Genomic DNA, 16,674 nt, shown 5'->3' with positions numbered 1-16,674 from the left:
ATAGAACTGCAAGTTGCCGTTGTAGTCGTAGTTTCGAATCAGCACAAAGTAGGTGCCTCCCTGGAATGTCACACCTGCGTCCCGGAAAACAGGTCTCCTGGTCAAAGCAGTCCCGCCCCGCCCTGGGATTAACATGACAATGAACGGGGCCCAGTCAGGGAGCAGTTTGAAAGACATTTTTCAATATGCACTTCTGAAACATTAACGCCTTGTTTCTTCCGACAGTTTAACCAGCGATTAACATGACAATGGACAGGGCCCAGTCAGGGAGCAGCTTGAGAGACACCTTTCAATAGGCACTTCTGAAACATTAACGCCTTGTTTCTTTCGACAGTTTAGCCAGCCTTTAACACGTCTTGTGTTTTTATTTCCCATTTCCAGCCAGCCAGCCAGCCAGCCAGCCGAGCCAGCCTCTGCAGTATTTTTTTTCATTGGTCTTGCCTGCCGTGGAATGAATGTTTCAACACGAGCTGCCGATTGTCAGCACCTCACCTCTTTCTCAATTGGCCGTTGCAATCTCACTCACTCACTGTGAGACACGTCACATCACGTCACTAGTTTTCCTTAAAGAGGTCTCCTTCCACGGCAGTTCGTTAGTGACTGAGACTGACTGACGGAGGTCCGGTGAGACCCAACCCTCTCCCATCTGATTGGTGGCCTACTGGCAAATTTACCAATCTGTCAAGCAATCCTGGCAAGAAAGGGAAAAAAATCTTTAAACTCATCCACTGTTGCAATTAGAAACGGTGGCAAAAATGTGGCCAGAGTGGGAGAGAACGGCAGTGCTTCTAGACTGCATTAAACACAGGCAGCCAGAGACCAAAGAGGGAGTGCAAACAGGAGCCGAGATCAATTCGCATCGAGCGCGTCATCGCTTCTCGGCCTTTTGGCTAAGATCAAGTGGTCAAGTGGGGGAAGGCAACCATTTGGAGCCTTCCTGCCATTGTATGCCGGGGGGATGCAGTCAGAGAGAAATCCCCTCGGGCAGAGTGTAGAGCTTTGGCTTGTAGAGCTTTGGCTTGATGTAATGTCACTGCAAGGAATCTGGAATGAATCTGTAAGGCAATAAGGCACCCCAGAGTGTCAGAAAAAAAAAAAAAAAAAAAAAAAAAAAAAAAAAAAAAAAAAAAAAATCTGTTCTTATCAGTTTAATATCTGATACGTCCCCTATCTGGGGACCATATATTAAATTGATTTTTGGAACAGGGAGATGGAACAGGGGCTTGCTCCGTCCACTCCACGCATCGACCCAGTATTGCAGTGTCTCTGGGAACGGTGCACCTCCCTGTGGGGAGATATTCAAAAGGAAAAACAGCTCTTTCCCAGCGTCTCTGTGTGTGTGTGTGTGTGTGTGTGTGTGTGTGTATGTATTATTACTGAGAATAAAGCTGATATATTACACTTACTTTCTCAGCTCAGTGGTATTTCTTTCTTCTCCTCGGCTGAATGCCGCTCGCACGTAGCGATATAATTCAAAGTGCAAAATAACTTGGTGCCGTTGACTTTGAACAAGCAGGGTCTGCTTTCAAATGCAAGCTGCGCTCCCGAACTGGACTGTCTGTCTGTTTGTCAAGGAGAGGAAAAGGTGGCGGTGGTGAGGGTGGAGCATTAGCGCTCAGGAGGGGAGACTTTCTTTGAGTGGTGCCAATTAATCTGCACCAGAAAGTCATCCCCCCGACCGGGATTCGAACCCGGGTCTCAACGAGTTTAAAAGGTTGCGTCTTAGACCACTAGACCACCGGAGGGAACTGCCTCAACTCCCTGGGAACTTGTACAAGAGGCTGAGGACACGCACGCCTGCTGCGCTGCGCTGCGCTGGCAGCAGCGACCAGCAGGGGGCCGACCGGCTGATCCTTCCCTTTCACAGGCAGGCTTTTGACCCTCGATTAAACGACAAAGGTGTTCAGAAGGAAGGCCTGGGGGGAGGGAGGCAGGGAGGGACGGACGCACGCACGCAGGGAAATCAGCACAAAGCAGGTCCCCTGGAATCTCACACCTGCGTCCCAGAAAACAGGTCTCCTGGTCAAAGCAGTCCTGCCCGCCCTGCCATTAACGTGACAATGGACAGGGCCCGGCAGCTTGAGACACATCTTTTTTTCAATATGCAAGTTCTTTTTAAAAAGGTTTCCTTCCACAGCAGCTCTGAGTTAGAGTTAGAGTTAGAGTGAGAGAGAGAGAGAGAGAGAGAGAGAGACTGACTGACACTGACTCTCACACACACACACACAGACACACACCGTCTCCCATCCGATTGGTGGACTATGGGATTGAAAATCTAACTTTTAGTTTCAATGCAGCGCGTTGTTGTTGTAATATAGAACTGCAAGTTGCCGTTGTAGTCGTAGTTTCGAATCAGCACAAAGTAGGTGCCTCCCTGGAATGTCACACCTGCGTCCCGGAAAACAGGTCTCCTGGTCAAAGCAGTCCCGCCCCGCCCTGGGATTAACATGACAATGAACGGGGCCCAGTCAGGGAGCAGTTTGAAAGACATTTTTCAATATGCACTTCTGAAACATTAACGCCTTGTTTCTTCCGACAGTTTAACCAGCGATTAACATGACAATGGACAGGGCCCAGTCAGGGAGCAGCTTGAGAGACACCTTTCAATAGGCACTTCTGAAACATTAACGCCTTGTTTCTTTCGACAGTTTAGCCAGCCTTTAACACGTCTTGTGTTTTTATTTCCCATTTCCAGCCAGCCAGCCAGCCAGCCAGCCGAGCCAGCCTCTGCAGTATTTTTTTTCATTGGTCTTGCCTGCCGTGGAATGAATGTTTCAACACGAGCTGCCGATTGTCAGCACCTCACCTCTTTCTCAATTGGCCGTTGCAATCTCACTCACTCACTGTGAGACACGTCACATCACGTCACTAGTTTTCCTTAAAGAGGTCTCCTTCCACGGCAGTTCGTTAGTGACTGAGACTGACTGACGGAGGTCCGGTGAGACCCAACCCTCTCCCATCTGATTGGTGGCCTACTGGCAAATTTACCAATCTGTCAAGCAATCCTGGCAAGAAAGGGAAAAAAATCTTTAAACTCATCCACTGTTGCAATTAGAAACGGTGGCAAAAATGTGGCCAGAGTGGGAGAGAACGGCAGTGCTTCTAGACTGCATTAAACACAGGCAGCCAGAGACCAAAGAGGGAGTGCAAACAGGAGCCGAGATCAATTCGCATCGAGCGCGTCATCGCTTCTCGGCCTTTTGGCTAAGATCAAGTGGTCAAGTGGGGGAAGGCAACCATTTGGAGCCTTCCTGCCATTGTATGCCGGGGGGATGCAGTCAGAGAGAAATCCCCTCGGGCAGAGTGTAGAGCTTTGGCTTGTAGAGCTTTGGCTTGATGTAATGTCACTGCAAGGAATCTGGAATGAATCTGTAAGGCAATAAGGCACCCCAGAGTGTCAGAAAAAAAAAAAAAAAAAAAAAAAAAAAAAAAAAATCTGTTCTTATCAGTTTAATATCTGATACGTCCCCTATCTGGGGACCATATATTAAATTGATTTTTGGAACAGGGAGATGGAACAGGGGCTTGCTCCGTCCACTCCACGCATCGACCCAGTATTGCAGTGTCTCTGGGAACGGTGCACCTCCCTGTGGGGAGATATTCAAAAGGAAAAACAGCTCTTTCCCAGCGTCTCTGTGTGTGTGTGTGTGTATGTGTGTGTATGTATTATTACTGAGAATAAAGCTGATATATTACACTTACTTTCTCAGCTCAGTGGTATTTCTTTCTTCTCCTCGGCTGAATGCCGCTCGCACGTAGCGATATAATTCAAAGTGCAAAATAACTTGGTGCCGTTGACTTTGAACAAGCAGGGTCTGCTTTCAAATGCAAGCTGCGCTCCCGAACTGGACTGTCTGTCTGTTTGTCAAGGAGAGGAAAAGGTGGCGGTGGTGAGGGTGGAGCATTAGCGCTCAGGAGGGGAGACTTTCTTTGAGTGGTGCCAATTAATCTGCACCAGAAAGTCATCCCCCCGACCGGGATTCGAACCCGGGTCTCAACGAGTTTAAAAGGTTGCGTCTTAGACCACTAGACCACCGGAGGGAACTGCCTCAACTCCCTGGGAACTTGTACAAGAGGCTGAGGACACGCACGCCTGCTGCGCTGCGCTGCGCTGGCAGCAGCGACCAGCAGGGGGCCGACCGGCTGATCCTTCCCTTTCACAGGCAGGCTTTTGACCCTCGATTAAACGACAAAGGTGTTCAGAAGGAAGGCCTGGGGGGAGGGAGGCAGGGAGGGACGGACGCACGCACGCAGGGAAATCAGCACAAAGCAGGTCCCCTGGAATCTCACACCTGCGTCCCAGAAAACAGGTCTCCTGGTCAAAGCAGTCCTGCCCGCCCTGCCATTAACGTGACAATGGACAGGGCCCGGCAGCTTGAGACACATCTTTTTTTCAATATGCAAGTTCTTTTTAAAAAGGTTTCCTTCCACAGCAGCTCTGAGTTAGAGTTAGAGTTAGAGTGAGAGAGAGAGAGAGAGAGAGAGAGAGACTGACTGACACTGACTCTCACACACACACACACAGACACACACCGTCTCCCATCCGATTGGTGGACTATGGGATTGAAAATCTAACTTTTAGTTTCAATGCAGCGCGTTGTTGTTGTAATATAGAACTGCAAGTTGCCGTTGTAGTCGTAGTTTCGAATCAGCACAAAGTAGGTGCCTCCCTGGAATGTCACACCTGCGTCCCGGAAAACAGGTCTCCTGGTCAAAGCAGTCCCGCCCCGCCCTGGGATTAACATGACAATGAACGGGGCCCAGTCAGGGAGCAGTTTGAAAGACATTTTTCAATATGCACTTCTGAAACATTAACGCCTTGTTTCTTCCGACAGTTTAACCAGCGATTAACATGACAATGGACAGGGCCCAGTCAGGGAGCAGCTTGAGAGACACCTTTCAATAGGCACTTCTGAAACATTAACGCCTTGTTTCTTTCGACAGTTTAGCCAGCCTTTAACACGTCTTGTGTTTTTATTTCCCATTTCCAGCCAGCCAGCCAGCCAGCCAGCCGAGCCAGCCTCTGCAGTATTTTTTTTCATTGGTCTTGCCTGCCGTGGAATGAATGTTTCAACACGAGCTGCCGATTGTCAGCACCTCACCTCTTTCTCAATTGGCCGTTGCAATCTCACTCACTCACTGTGAGACACGTCACATCACGTCACTAGTTTTCCTTAAAGAGGTCTCCTTCCACGGCAGTTCGTTAGTGACTGAGACTGACTGACGGAGGTCCGGTGAGACCCAACCCTCTCCCATCTGATTGGTGGCCTACTGGCAAATTTACCAATCTGTCAAGCAATCCTGGCAAGAAAGGGAAAAAAATCTTTAAACTCATCCACTGTTGCAATTAGAAACGGTGGCAAAAATGTGGCCAGAGTGGGAGAGAACGGCAGTGCTTCTAGACTGCATTAAACACAGGCAGCCAGAGACCAAAGAGGGAGTGCAAACAGGAGCCGAGATCAATTCGCATCGAGCGCGTCATCGCTTCTCGGCCTTTTGGCTAAGATCAAGTGGTCAAGTGGGGGAAGGCAACCATTTGGAGCCTTCCTGCCATTGTATGCCGGGGGGATGCAGTCAGAGAGAAATCCCCTCGGGCAGAGTGTAGAGCTTTGGCTTGTAGAGCTTTGGCTTGATGTAATGTCACTGCAAGGAATCTGGAATGAATCTGTAAGGCAATAAGGCACCCCAGAGTGTCAGAAAAAAAAAAAAAAAAAAAAAAAAAAAAAAAAAAAAAAAAATCTGTTCTTATCAGTTTAATATCTGATACGTCCCCTATCTGGGGACCATATATTAAATTGATTTTTGGAACAGGGAGATGGAACAGGGGCTTGCTCCGTCCACTCCACGCATCGACCCAGTATTGCAGTGTCTCTGGGAACGGTGCACCTCCCTGTGGGGAGATATTCAAAAGGAAAAACAGCTCTTTCCCAGCGTCTCTGTGTGTGTGTGTGTGTGTGTGTGTGTGTGTGTATGTATTATTACTGAGAATAAAGCTGATATATTACACTTACTTTCTCAGCTCAGTGGTATTTCTTTCTTCTCCTCGGCTGAATGCCGCTCGCACGTAGCGATATAATTCAAAGTGCAAAATAACTTGGTGCCGTTGACTTTGAACAAGCAGGGTCTGCTTTCAAATGCAAGCTGCGCTCCCGAACTGGACTGTCTGTCTGTTTGTCAAGGAGAGGAAAAGGTGGCGGTGGTGAGGGTGGAGCATTAGCGCTCAGGAGGGGAGACTTTCTTTGAGTGGTGCCAATTAATCTGCACCAGAAAGTCATCCCCCCGACCGGGATTCGAACCCGGGTCTCAACGAGTTTAAAAGGTTGCGTCTTAGACCACTAGACCACCGGAGGGAACTGCCTCAACTCCCTGGGAACTTGTACAAGAGGCTGAGGACACGCACGCCTGCTGCGCTGCGCTGCGCTGGCAGCAGCGACCAGCAGGGGGCCGACCGGCTGATCCTTCCCTTTCACAGGCAGGCTTTTGACCCTCGATTAAACGACAAAGGTGTTCAGAAGGAAGGCCTGGGGGGAGGGAGGCAGGGAGGGACGGACGCACGCACGCAGGGAAATCAGCACAAAGCAGGTCCCCTGGAATCTCACACCTGCGTCCCAGAAAACAGGTCTCCTGGTCAAAGCAGTCCTGCCCGCCCTGCCATTAACGTGACAATGGACAGGGCCCGGCAGCTTGAGACACATCTTTTTTTCAATATGCAAGTTCTTTTTAAAAAGGTTTCCTTCCACAGCAGCTCTGAGTTAGAGTTAGAGTTAGAGTGAGAGAGAGAGAGAGAGAGAGAGAGAGACTGACTGACACTGACTCTCACACACACACACACAGACACACACCGTCTCCCATCCGATTGGTGGACTATGGGATTGAAAATCTAACTTTTAGTTTCAATGCAGCGCGTTGTTGTTGTAATATAGAACTGCAAGTTGCCGTTGTAGTCGTAGTTTCGAATCAGCACAAAGTAGGTGCCTCCCTGGAATGTCACACCTGCGTCCCGGAAAACAGGTCTCCTGGTCAAAGCAGTCCCGCCCCGCCCTGGGATTAACATGACAATGAACGGGGCCCAGTCAGGGAGCAGTTTGAAAGACATTTTTCAATATGCACTTCTGAAACATTAACGCCTTGTTTCTTCCGACAGTTTAACCAGCGATTAACATGACAATGGACAGGGCCCAGTCAGGGAGCAGCTTGAGAGACACCTTTCAATAGGCACTTCTGAAACATTAACGCCTTGTTTCTTTCGACAGTTTAGCCAGCCTTTAACACGTCTTGTGTTTTTATTTCCCATTTCCAGCCAGCCAGCCAGCCAGCCAGCCGAGCCAGCCTCTGCAGTATTTTTTTTCATTGGTCTTGCCTGCCGTGGAATGAATGTTTCAACACGAGCTGCCGATTGTCAGCACCTCACCTCTTTCTCAATTGGCCGTTGCAATCTCACTCACTCACTGTGAGACACGTCACATCACGTCACTAGTTTTCCTTAAAGAGGTCTCCTTCCACGGCAGTTCGTTAGTGACTGAGACTGACTGACGGAGGTCCGGTGAGACCCAACCCTCTCCCATCTGATTGGTGGCCTACTGGCAAATTTACCAATCTGTCAAGCAATCCTGGCAAGAAAGGGAAAAAAATCTTTAAACTCATCCACTGTTGCAATTAGAAACGGTGGCAAAAATGTGGCCAGAGTGGGAGAGAACGGCAGTGCTTCTAGACTGCATTAAACACAGGCAGCCAGAGACCAAAGAGGGAGTGCAAACAGGAGCCGAGATCAATTCGCATCGAGCGCGTCATCGCTTCTCGGCCTTTTGGCTAAGATCAAGTGGTCAAGTGGGGGAAGGCAACCATTTGGAGCCTTCCTGCCATTGTATGCCGGGGGGATGCAGTCAGAGAGAAATCCCCTCGGGCAGAGTGTAGAGCTTTGGCTTGTAGAGCTTTGGCTTGATGTAATGTCACTGCAAGGAATCTGGAATGAATCTGTAAGGCAATAAGGCACCCCAGAGTGTCAGAAAAAAAAAAAAAAAAAAAAAAAAAAAAAAAAATCTGTTCTTATCAGTTTAATATCTGATACGTCCCCTATCTGGGGACCATATATTAAATTGATTTTTGGAACAGGGAGATGGAACAGGGGCTTGCTCCGTCCACTCCACGCATCGACCCAGTATTGCAGTGTCTCTGGGAACGGTGCACCTCCCTGTGGGGAGATATTCAAAAGGAAAAACAGCTCTTTCCCAGCGTCTCTGTGTGTGTGTGTGTGTATGTGTGTGTATGTATTATTACTGAGAATAAAGCTGATATATTACACTTACTTTCTCAGCTCAGTGGTATTTCTTTCTTCTCCTCGGCTGAATGCCGCTCGCACGTAGCGATATAATTCAAAGTGCAAAATAACTTGGTGCCGTTGACTTTGAACAAGCAGGGTCTGCTTTCAAATGCAAGCTGCGCTCCCGAACTGGACTGTCTGTCTGTTTGTCAAGGAGAGGAAAAGGTGGCGGTGGTGAGGGTGGAGCATTAGCGCTCAGGAGGGGAGACTTTCTTTGAGTGGTGCCAATTAATCTGCACCAGAAAGTCATCCCCCCGACCGGGATTCGAACCCGGGTCTCAACGAGTTTAAAAGGTTGCGTCTTAGACCACTAGACCACCGGAGGGAACTGCCTCAACTCCCTGGGAACTTGTACAAGAGGCTGAGGACACGCACGCCTGCTGCGCTGCGCTGCGCTGGCAGCAGCGACCAGCAGGGGGCCGACCGGCTGATCCTTCCCTTTCACAGGCAGGCTTTTGACCCTCGATTAAACGACAAAGGTGTTCAGAAGGAAGGCCTGGGGGGAGGGAGGCAGGGAGGGACGGACGCACGCACGCAGGGAAATCAGCACAAAGCAGGTCCCCTGGAATCTCACACCTGCGTCCCAGAAAACAGGTCTCCTGGTCAAAGCAGTCCTGCCCGCCCTGCCATTAACGTGACAATGGACAGGGCCCGGCAGCTTGAGACACATCTTTTTTTCAATATGCAAGTTCTTTTTAAAAAGGTTTCCTTCCACAGCAGCTCTGAGTTAGAGTTAGAGTTAGAGTGAGAGAGAGAGAGAGAGAGAGAGAGAGACTGACTGACACTGACTCTCACACACACACACACAGACACACACCGTCTCCCATCCGATTGGTGGACTATGGGATTGAAAATCTAACTTTTAGTTTCAATGCAGCGCGTTGTTGTTGTAATATAGAACTGCAAGTTGCCGTTGTAGTCGTAGTTTCGAATCAGCACAAAGTAGGTGCCTCCCTGGAATGTCACACCTGCGTCCCGGAAAACAGGTCTCCTGGTCAAAGCAGTCCCGCCCCGCCCTGGGATTAACATGACAATGAACGGGGCCCAGTCAGGGAGCAGTTTGAAAGACATTTTTCAATATGCACTTCTGAAACATTAACGCCTTGTTTCTTCCGACAGTTTAACCAGCGATTAACATGACAATGGACAGGGCCCAGTCAGGGAGCAGCTTGAGAGACACCTTTCAATAGGCACTTCTGAAACATTAACGCCTTGTTTCTTTCGACAGTTTAGCCAGCCTTTAACACGTCTTGTGTTTTTATTTCCCATTTCCAGCCAGCCAGCCAGCCAGCCAGCCGAGCCAGCCTCTGCAGTATTTTTTTTCATTGGTCTTGCCTGCCGTGGAATGAATGTTTCAACACGAGCTGCCGATTGTCAGCACCTCACCTCTTTCTCAATTGGCCGTTGCAATCTCACTCACTCACTGTGAGACACGTCACATCACGTCACTAGTTTTCCTTAAAGAGGTCTCCTTCCACGGCAGTTCGTTAGTGACTGAGACTGACTGACGGAGGTCCGGTGAGACCCAACCCTCTCCCATCTGATTGGTGGCCTACTGGCAAATTTACCAATCTGTCAAGCAATCCTGGCAAGAAAGGGAAAAAAATCTTTAAACTCATCCACTGTTGCAATTAGAAACGGTGGCAAAAATGTGGCCAGAGTGGGAGAGAACGGCAGTGCTTCTAGACTGCATTAAACACAGGCAGCCAGAGACCAAAGAGGGAGTGCAAACAGGAGCCGAGATCAATTCGCATCGAGCGCGTCATCGCTTCTCGGCCTTTTGGCTAAGATCAAGTGGTCAAGTGGGGGAAGGCAACCATTTGGAGCCTTCCTGCCATTGTATGCCGGGGGGATGCAGTCAGAGAGAAATCCCCTCGGGCAGAGTGTAGAGCTTTGGCTTGTAGAGCTTTGGCTTGATGTAATGTCACTGCAAGGAATCTGGAATGAATCTGTAAGGCAATAAGGCACCCCAGAGTGTCAGAAAAAAAAAAAAAAAAAAAAAAAAAAAAAAAAAAAAAAAAAAAATCTGTTCTTATCAGTTTAATATCTGATACGTCCCCTATCTGGGGACCATATATTAAATTGATTTTTGGAACAGGGAGATGGAACAGGGGCTTGCTCCGTCCACTCCACGCATCGACCCAGTATTGCAGTGTCTCTGGGAACGGTGCACCTCCCTGTGGGGAGATATTCAAAAGGAAAAACAGCTCTTTCCCAGCGTCTCTGTGTGTGTGTGTGTGTGTGTGTGTGTGTGTGTATGTATTATTACTGAGAATAAAGCTGATATATTACACTTACTTTCTCAGCTCAGTGGTATTTCTTTCTTCTCCTCGGCTGAATGCCGCTCGCACGTAGCGATATAATTCAAAGTGCAAAATAACTTGGTGCCGTTGACTTTGAACAAGCAGGGTCTGCTTTCAAATGCAAGCTGCGCTCCCGAACTGGACTGTCTGTCTGTTTGTCAAGGAGAGGAAAAGGTGGCGGTGGTGAGGGTGGAGCATTAGCGCTCAGGAGGGGAGACTTTCTTTGAGTGGTGCCAATTAATCTGCACCAGAAAGTCATCCCCCCGACCGGGATTCGAACCCGGGTCTCAACGAGTTTAAAAGGTTGCGTCTTAGACCACTAGACCACCGGAGGGAACTGCCTCAACTCCCTGGGAACTTGTACAAGAGGCTGAGGACACGCACGCCTGCTGCGCTGCGCTGCGCTGGCAGCAGCGACCAGCAGGGGGCCGACCGGCTGATCCTTCCCTTTCACAGGCAGGCTTTTGACCCTCGATTAAACGACAAAGGTGTTCAGAAGGAAGGCCTGGGGGGAGGGAGGCAGGGAGGGACGGACGCACGCACGCAGGGAAATCAGCACAAAGCAGGTCCCCTGGAATCTCACACCTGCGTCCCAGAAAACAGGTCTCCTGGTCAAAGCAGTCCTGCCCGCCCTGCCATTAACGTGACAATGGACAGGGCCCGGCAGCTTGAGACACATCTTTTTTTCAATATGCAAGTTCTTTTTAAAAAGGTTTCCTTCCACAGCAGCTCTGAGTTAGAGTTAGAGTTAGAGTGAGAGAGAGAGAGAGAGAGAGAGAGAGACTGACTGACACTGACTCTCACACACACACACACAGACACACACCGTCTCCCATCCGATTGGTGGACTATGGGATTGAAAATCTAACTTTTAGTTTCAATGCAGCGCGTTGTTGTTGTAATATAGAACTGCAAGTTGCCGTTGTAGTCGTAGTTTCGAATCAGCACAAAGTAGGTGCCTCCCTGGAATGTCACACCTGCGTCCCGGAAAACAGGTCTCCTGGTCAAAGCAGTCCCGCCCCGCCCTGGGATTAACATGACAATGAACGGGGCCCAGTCAGGGAGCAGTTTGAAAGACATTTTTCAATATGCACTTCTGAAACATTAACGCCTTGTTTCTTCCGACAGTTTAACCAGCGATTAACATGACAATGGACAGGGCCCAGTCAGGGAGCAGCTTGAGAGACACCTTTCAATAGGCACTTCTGAAACATTAACGCCTTGTTTCTTTCGACAGTTTAGCCAGCCTTTAACACGTCTTGTGTTTTTATTTCCCATTTCCAGCCAGCCAGCCAGCCAGCCAGCCGAGCCAGCCTCTGCAGTATTTTTTTTCATTGGTCTTGCCTGCCGTGGAATGAATGTTTCAACACGAGCTGCCGATTGTCAGCACCTCACCTCTTTCTCAATTGGCCGTTGCAATCTCACTCACTCACTGTGAGACACGTCACATCACGTCACTAGTTTTCCTTAAAGAGGTCTCCTTCCACGGCAGTTCGTTAGTGACTGAGACTGACTGACGGAGGTCCGGTGAGACCCAACCCTCTCCCATCTGATTGGTGGCCTACTGGCAAATTTACCAATCTGTCAAGCAATCCTGGCAAGAAAGGGAAAAAAATCTTTAAACTCATCCACTGTTGCAATTAGAAACGGTGGCAAAAATGTGGCCAGAGTGGGAGAGAACGGCAGTGCTTCTAGACTGCATTAAACACAGGCAGCCAGAGACCAAAGAGGGAGTGCAAACAGGAGCCGAGATCAATTCGCATCGAGCGCGTCATCGCTTCTCGGCCTTTTGGCTAAGATCAAGTGGTCAAGTGGGGGAAGGCAACCATTTGGAGCCTTCCTGCCATTGTATGCCGGGGGGATGCAGTCAGAGAGAAATCCCCTCGGGCAGAGTGTAGAGCTTTGGCTTGTAGAGCTTTGGCTTGATGTAATGTCACTGCAAGGAATCTGGAATGAATCTGTAAGGCAATAAGGCACCCCAGAGTGTCAGAAAAAAAAAAAAAAAAAAAAAAAAAAAAAAAAATCTGTTCTTATCAGTTTAATATCTGATACGTCCCCTATCTGGGGACCATATATTAAATTGATTTTTGGAACAGGGAGATGGAACAGGGGCTTGCTCCGTCCACTCCACGCATCGACCCAGTATTGCAGTGTCTCTGGGAACGGTGCACCTCCCTGTGGGGAGATATTCAAAAGGAAAAACAGCTCTTTCCCAGCGTCTCTGTGTGTGTGTGTGTGTATGTGTGTGTATGTATTATTACTGAGAATAAAGCTGATATATTACACTTACTTTCTCAGCTCAGTGGTATTTCTTTCTTCTCCTCGGCTGAATGCCGCTCGCACGTAGCGATATAATTCAAAGTGCAAAATAACTTGGTGCCGTTGACTTTGAACAAGCAGGGTCTGCTTTCAAATGCAAGCTGCGCTCCCGAACTGGACTGTCTGTCTGTTTGTCAAGGAGAGGAAAAGGTGGCGGTGGTGAGGGTGGAGCATTAGCGCTCAGGAGGGGAGACTTTCTTTGAGTGGTGCCAATTAATCTGCACCAGAAAGTCATCCCCCCGACCGGGATTCGAACCCGGGTCTCAACGAGTTTAAAAGGTTGCGTCTTAGACCACTAGACCACCGGAGGGAACTGCCTCAACTCCCTGGGAACTTGTACAAGAGGCTGAGGACACGCACGCCTGCTGCGCTGCGCTGCGCTGGCAGCAGCGACCAGCAGGGGGCCGACCGGCTGATCCTTCCCTTTCACAGGCAGGCTTTTGACCCTCGATTAAACGACAAAGGTGTTCAGAAGGAAGGCCTGGGGGGAGGGAGGCAGGGAGGGACGGACGCACGCACGCAGGGAAATCAGCACAAAGCAGGTCCCCTGGAATCTCACACCTGCGTCCCAGAAAACAGGTCTCCTGGTCAAAGCAGTCCTGCCCGCCCTGCCATTAACGTGACAATGGACAGGGCCCGGCAGCTTGAGACACATCTTTTTTTCAATATGCAAGTTCTTTTTAAAAAGGTTTCCTTCCACAGCAGCTCTGAGTTAGAGTTAGAGTGAGAGTGAGAGAGAGAGAGAGAGACTGACTGACACTGACTCTCACACACACACACACACACAGACACACACCGTCTCCCATCCGATTGGTGGACTATGGGATTGAAAATCTAACTTTTAGTTTCAATGCAGCGCGTTGTTGTTGTAATATAGAACTGCAAGTTGCCGTTGTAGTCGTAGTTTCGAATCAGCACAAAGTAGGTGCCTCCCTGGAATGTCACACCTGCGTCCCAGAAAACAGGTCTCCTGGTCAAAGCAGTCCCGCCCCGCCCTGGGATTAACATGACAATGAACGGGGCCCAGTCAGGGAGCAGTTTGAAAGACATTTTTCAATATGCACTTCTGAAACATTAACGCCTTGTTTCTTCCGACAGTTTAACCAGCGATTAACATGACAATGGACAGGGCCCAGTCAGGGAGCAGCTTGAGAGACACCTTTCAATAGGCACTTCTGAAACATTAACGCCTTGTTTCTTTCGACAGTTTAGCCAGCCTTTAACACGTCTTGTGTTTTTATTTCCCATTTCCAGCCAGCCAGCCAGCCAGCCAGCCGAGCCAGCCTCTGCAGTATTTTTTTTCATTGGTCTTGCCTGCCGTGGAATGAATGTTTCAACACGAGCTGCCGATTGTCAGCACCTCACCTCTTTCTCAATTGGCCGTTGCAATCTCACTCACTCACTGTGAGACACGTCACATCACGTCACTAGTTTTCCTTAAAGAGGTCTCCTTCCACGGCAGTTCGTTAGTGACTGAGACTGACTGACGGAGGTCCGGTGAGACCCAACCCTCTCCCATCTGATTGGTGGCCTACTGGCAAATTTACCAATCTGTCAAGCAATCCTGGCAAGAAAGGGAAAAAAATCTTTAAACTCATCCACTGTTGCAATTAGAAACGGTGGCAAAAATGTGGCCAGAGTGGGAGAGAACGGCAGTGCTTCTAGACTGCATTAAACACAGGCAGCCAGAGACCAAAGAGGGAGTGCAAACAGGAGCCGAGATCAATTCGCATCGAGCGCGTCATCGCTTCTCGGCCTTTTGGCTAAGATCAAGTGGTCAAGTGGGGGAAGGCAACCATTTGGAGCCTTCCTGCCATTGTATGCCGGGGGGATGCAGTCAGGGAGAAATCCCCTCGGGCAGAGTGTAGAGCTTTGGCTTGTAGAGCTTTGGCTTGATGTAATGTCACTGCAAGGAATCTGGAATGAATCTGTAAGGCAATAAGGCACCCCAGAGTGTCAGAAAAAAAAAAAAAAAAAAAAAAAAAAAAAAAAAAAATCTGTTCTTATCAGTTTAATATCTGATACGTCCCCTATCTGGGGACCATATATTAAATTGATTTTTGGAACAGGGAGATGGAACAGGGGCTTGCTCCGTCCACTCCACGCATCGACCCAGTATTGCAGTGTCTCTGGGAACGGTGCACCTCCCTGTGGGGAGATATTCAAAAGGAAAAACAGCTCTTTCCCAGCGTCTCTGTGTGTGTGTGTGTGTGTGTGTGTGTGTGTGTATGTATTATTACTGAGAATAAAGCTGATATATTACACTTACTTTCTCAGCTCAGTGGTATTTCTTTCTTCTCCTCGGCTGAATGCCGCTCGCACGTAGCGATATAATTCAAAGTGCAAAATAACTTGGTGCCGTTGACTTTGAACAAGCAGGGTCTGCTTTCAAATGCAAGCTGCGCTCCCGAACTGGACTGTCTGTCTGTTTGTCAAGGAGAGGAAAAGGTGGCGGTGGTGAGGGTGGAGCATTAGCGCTCAGGAGGGGAGACTTTCTTTGAGTGGTGCCAATTAATCTGCACCAGAAAGTCATCCCCCCGACCGGGATTCGAACCCGGGTCTCAACGAGTTTAAAAGGTTGCGTCTTAGACCACTAGACCACCGGAGGGAACTGCCTCAACTCCCTGGGAACTTGTACAAGAGGCTGAGGACACGCACGCCTGCTGCGCTGCGCTGCGCTGGCAGCAGCGACCAGCAGGGGGCCGACCGGCTGATCCTTCCCTTTCACAGGCAGGCTTTTGACCCTCGATTAAACGACAAAGGTGTTCAGAAGGAAGGCCTGGGGGGAGGGAGGCAGGGAGGGACGGACGCACGCACGCAGGGAAATCAGCACAAAGCAGGTCCCCTGGAATCTCACACCTGCGTCCCAGAAAACAGGTCTCCTGGTCAAAGCAGTCCTGCCCGCCCTGCCATTAACGTGACAATGGACAGGGCCCGGCAGCTTGAGACACATCTTTTTTTCAATATGCAAGTTCTTTTTAAAAAGGTTTCCTTCCACAGCAGCTCTGAGTTAGAGTTAGAGTGAGAGTGAGAGAGAGAGAGAGAGACTGACTGACACTGACTCTCACACACACACACACACACAGACACACACCGTCTCCCATCCGATTGGTGGACTATGGGATTGAAAATCTAACTTTTAGTTTCAATGCAGCGCGTTGTTGTTGTAATATAGAACTGCAAGTTGCCGTTGTAGTCGTAGTTTCGAATCAGCACAAAGTAGGTGCCTCCCTGGAATGTCACACCTGCGTCCCAGAAAACAGGTCTCCTGGTCAAAGCAGTCCCGCCCCGCCCTGGGATTAACATGACAATGAACGGGGCCCAGTCAGGGAGCAGTTTGAAAGACATTTTTCAATATGCACTTCTGAAACATTAACGCCTTGTTTCTTCCGACAGTTTAACCAGCGATTAACATGACAATGGACAGGGCCCAGTCAGGGAGCAGCTTGAGAGACACCTTTCAATAGGCACTTCTGAAACATTAACGCCTTGTTTCTTTCGACAGTTTAGCCAGCCTTTAACACGTCTTGTGTTTTTATTTCCCATTTCCAGCCAGCCAGCCAGCCAGCCAGCCGAGCCAGCCTCTGCAGTATTTTTTTTCATTGGTCTTGCCTGCCGTGGAATGAATGTTTCAACACGAGCTGCCGATTGTCAGCACCTCACCTCTTTCTCAATTGGCCGTTGCAATCTCACTCACTCACTGTGAGACACGTCACATCACGTCACTAGTTT

At 49.2% G+C, this 16,674-nt stretch overlaps 7 pseudogenes; all 7 read left to right on the top strand.

Annotated features, from left to right (window-relative positions):
- The first annotated feature begins 1,115 nt into the window (after positions 1-1,115).
- LOC137326010 (U2 spliceosomal RNA) lies at positions 1,116-1,286 on the top strand (annotated as a pseudogene).
- Positions 1,287-3,367: 2,081 nt separating this feature from the next.
- Positions 3,368-3,588, top strand: LOC137325937 (U2 spliceosomal RNA; annotated as a pseudogene).
- Positions 3,589-5,720: 2,132 nt separating this feature from the next.
- Positions 5,721-5,891, top strand: LOC137325979 (U2 spliceosomal RNA; annotated as a pseudogene).
- A 2,081-nt stretch (positions 5,892-7,972) lies between these two features.
- LOC137325922 (U2 spliceosomal RNA) lies at positions 7,973-8,192 on the top strand (annotated as a pseudogene).
- Positions 8,193-10,327: 2,135 nt separating this feature from the next.
- On the top strand, positions 10,328-10,498 carry LOC137325988 (U2 spliceosomal RNA; annotated as a pseudogene).
- A 2,081-nt stretch (positions 10,499-12,579) lies between these two features.
- LOC137325921 (U2 spliceosomal RNA) lies at positions 12,580-12,799 on the top strand (annotated as a pseudogene).
- Positions 12,800-14,868: 2,069 nt separating this feature from the next.
- Positions 14,869-15,091, top strand: LOC137325958 (U2 spliceosomal RNA; annotated as a pseudogene).
- The last annotated feature ends 1,583 nt before the right edge of the window (positions 15,092-16,674 follow it).

This window comes from Heptranchias perlo, chromosome 9 (genome assembly GCF_035084215.1).
Source record: "Heptranchias perlo isolate sHepPer1 chromosome 9, sHepPer1.hap1, whole genome shotgun sequence".
In the NCBI taxonomy this organism is placed as follows: domain Eukaryota; kingdom Metazoa; phylum Chordata; class Chondrichthyes; order Hexanchiformes; family Hexanchidae; genus Heptranchias; species Heptranchias perlo.
Note: the sequence above shows the minus strand (reverse complement) of the source record. Positions and strands in the feature narration are given on the sequence as shown.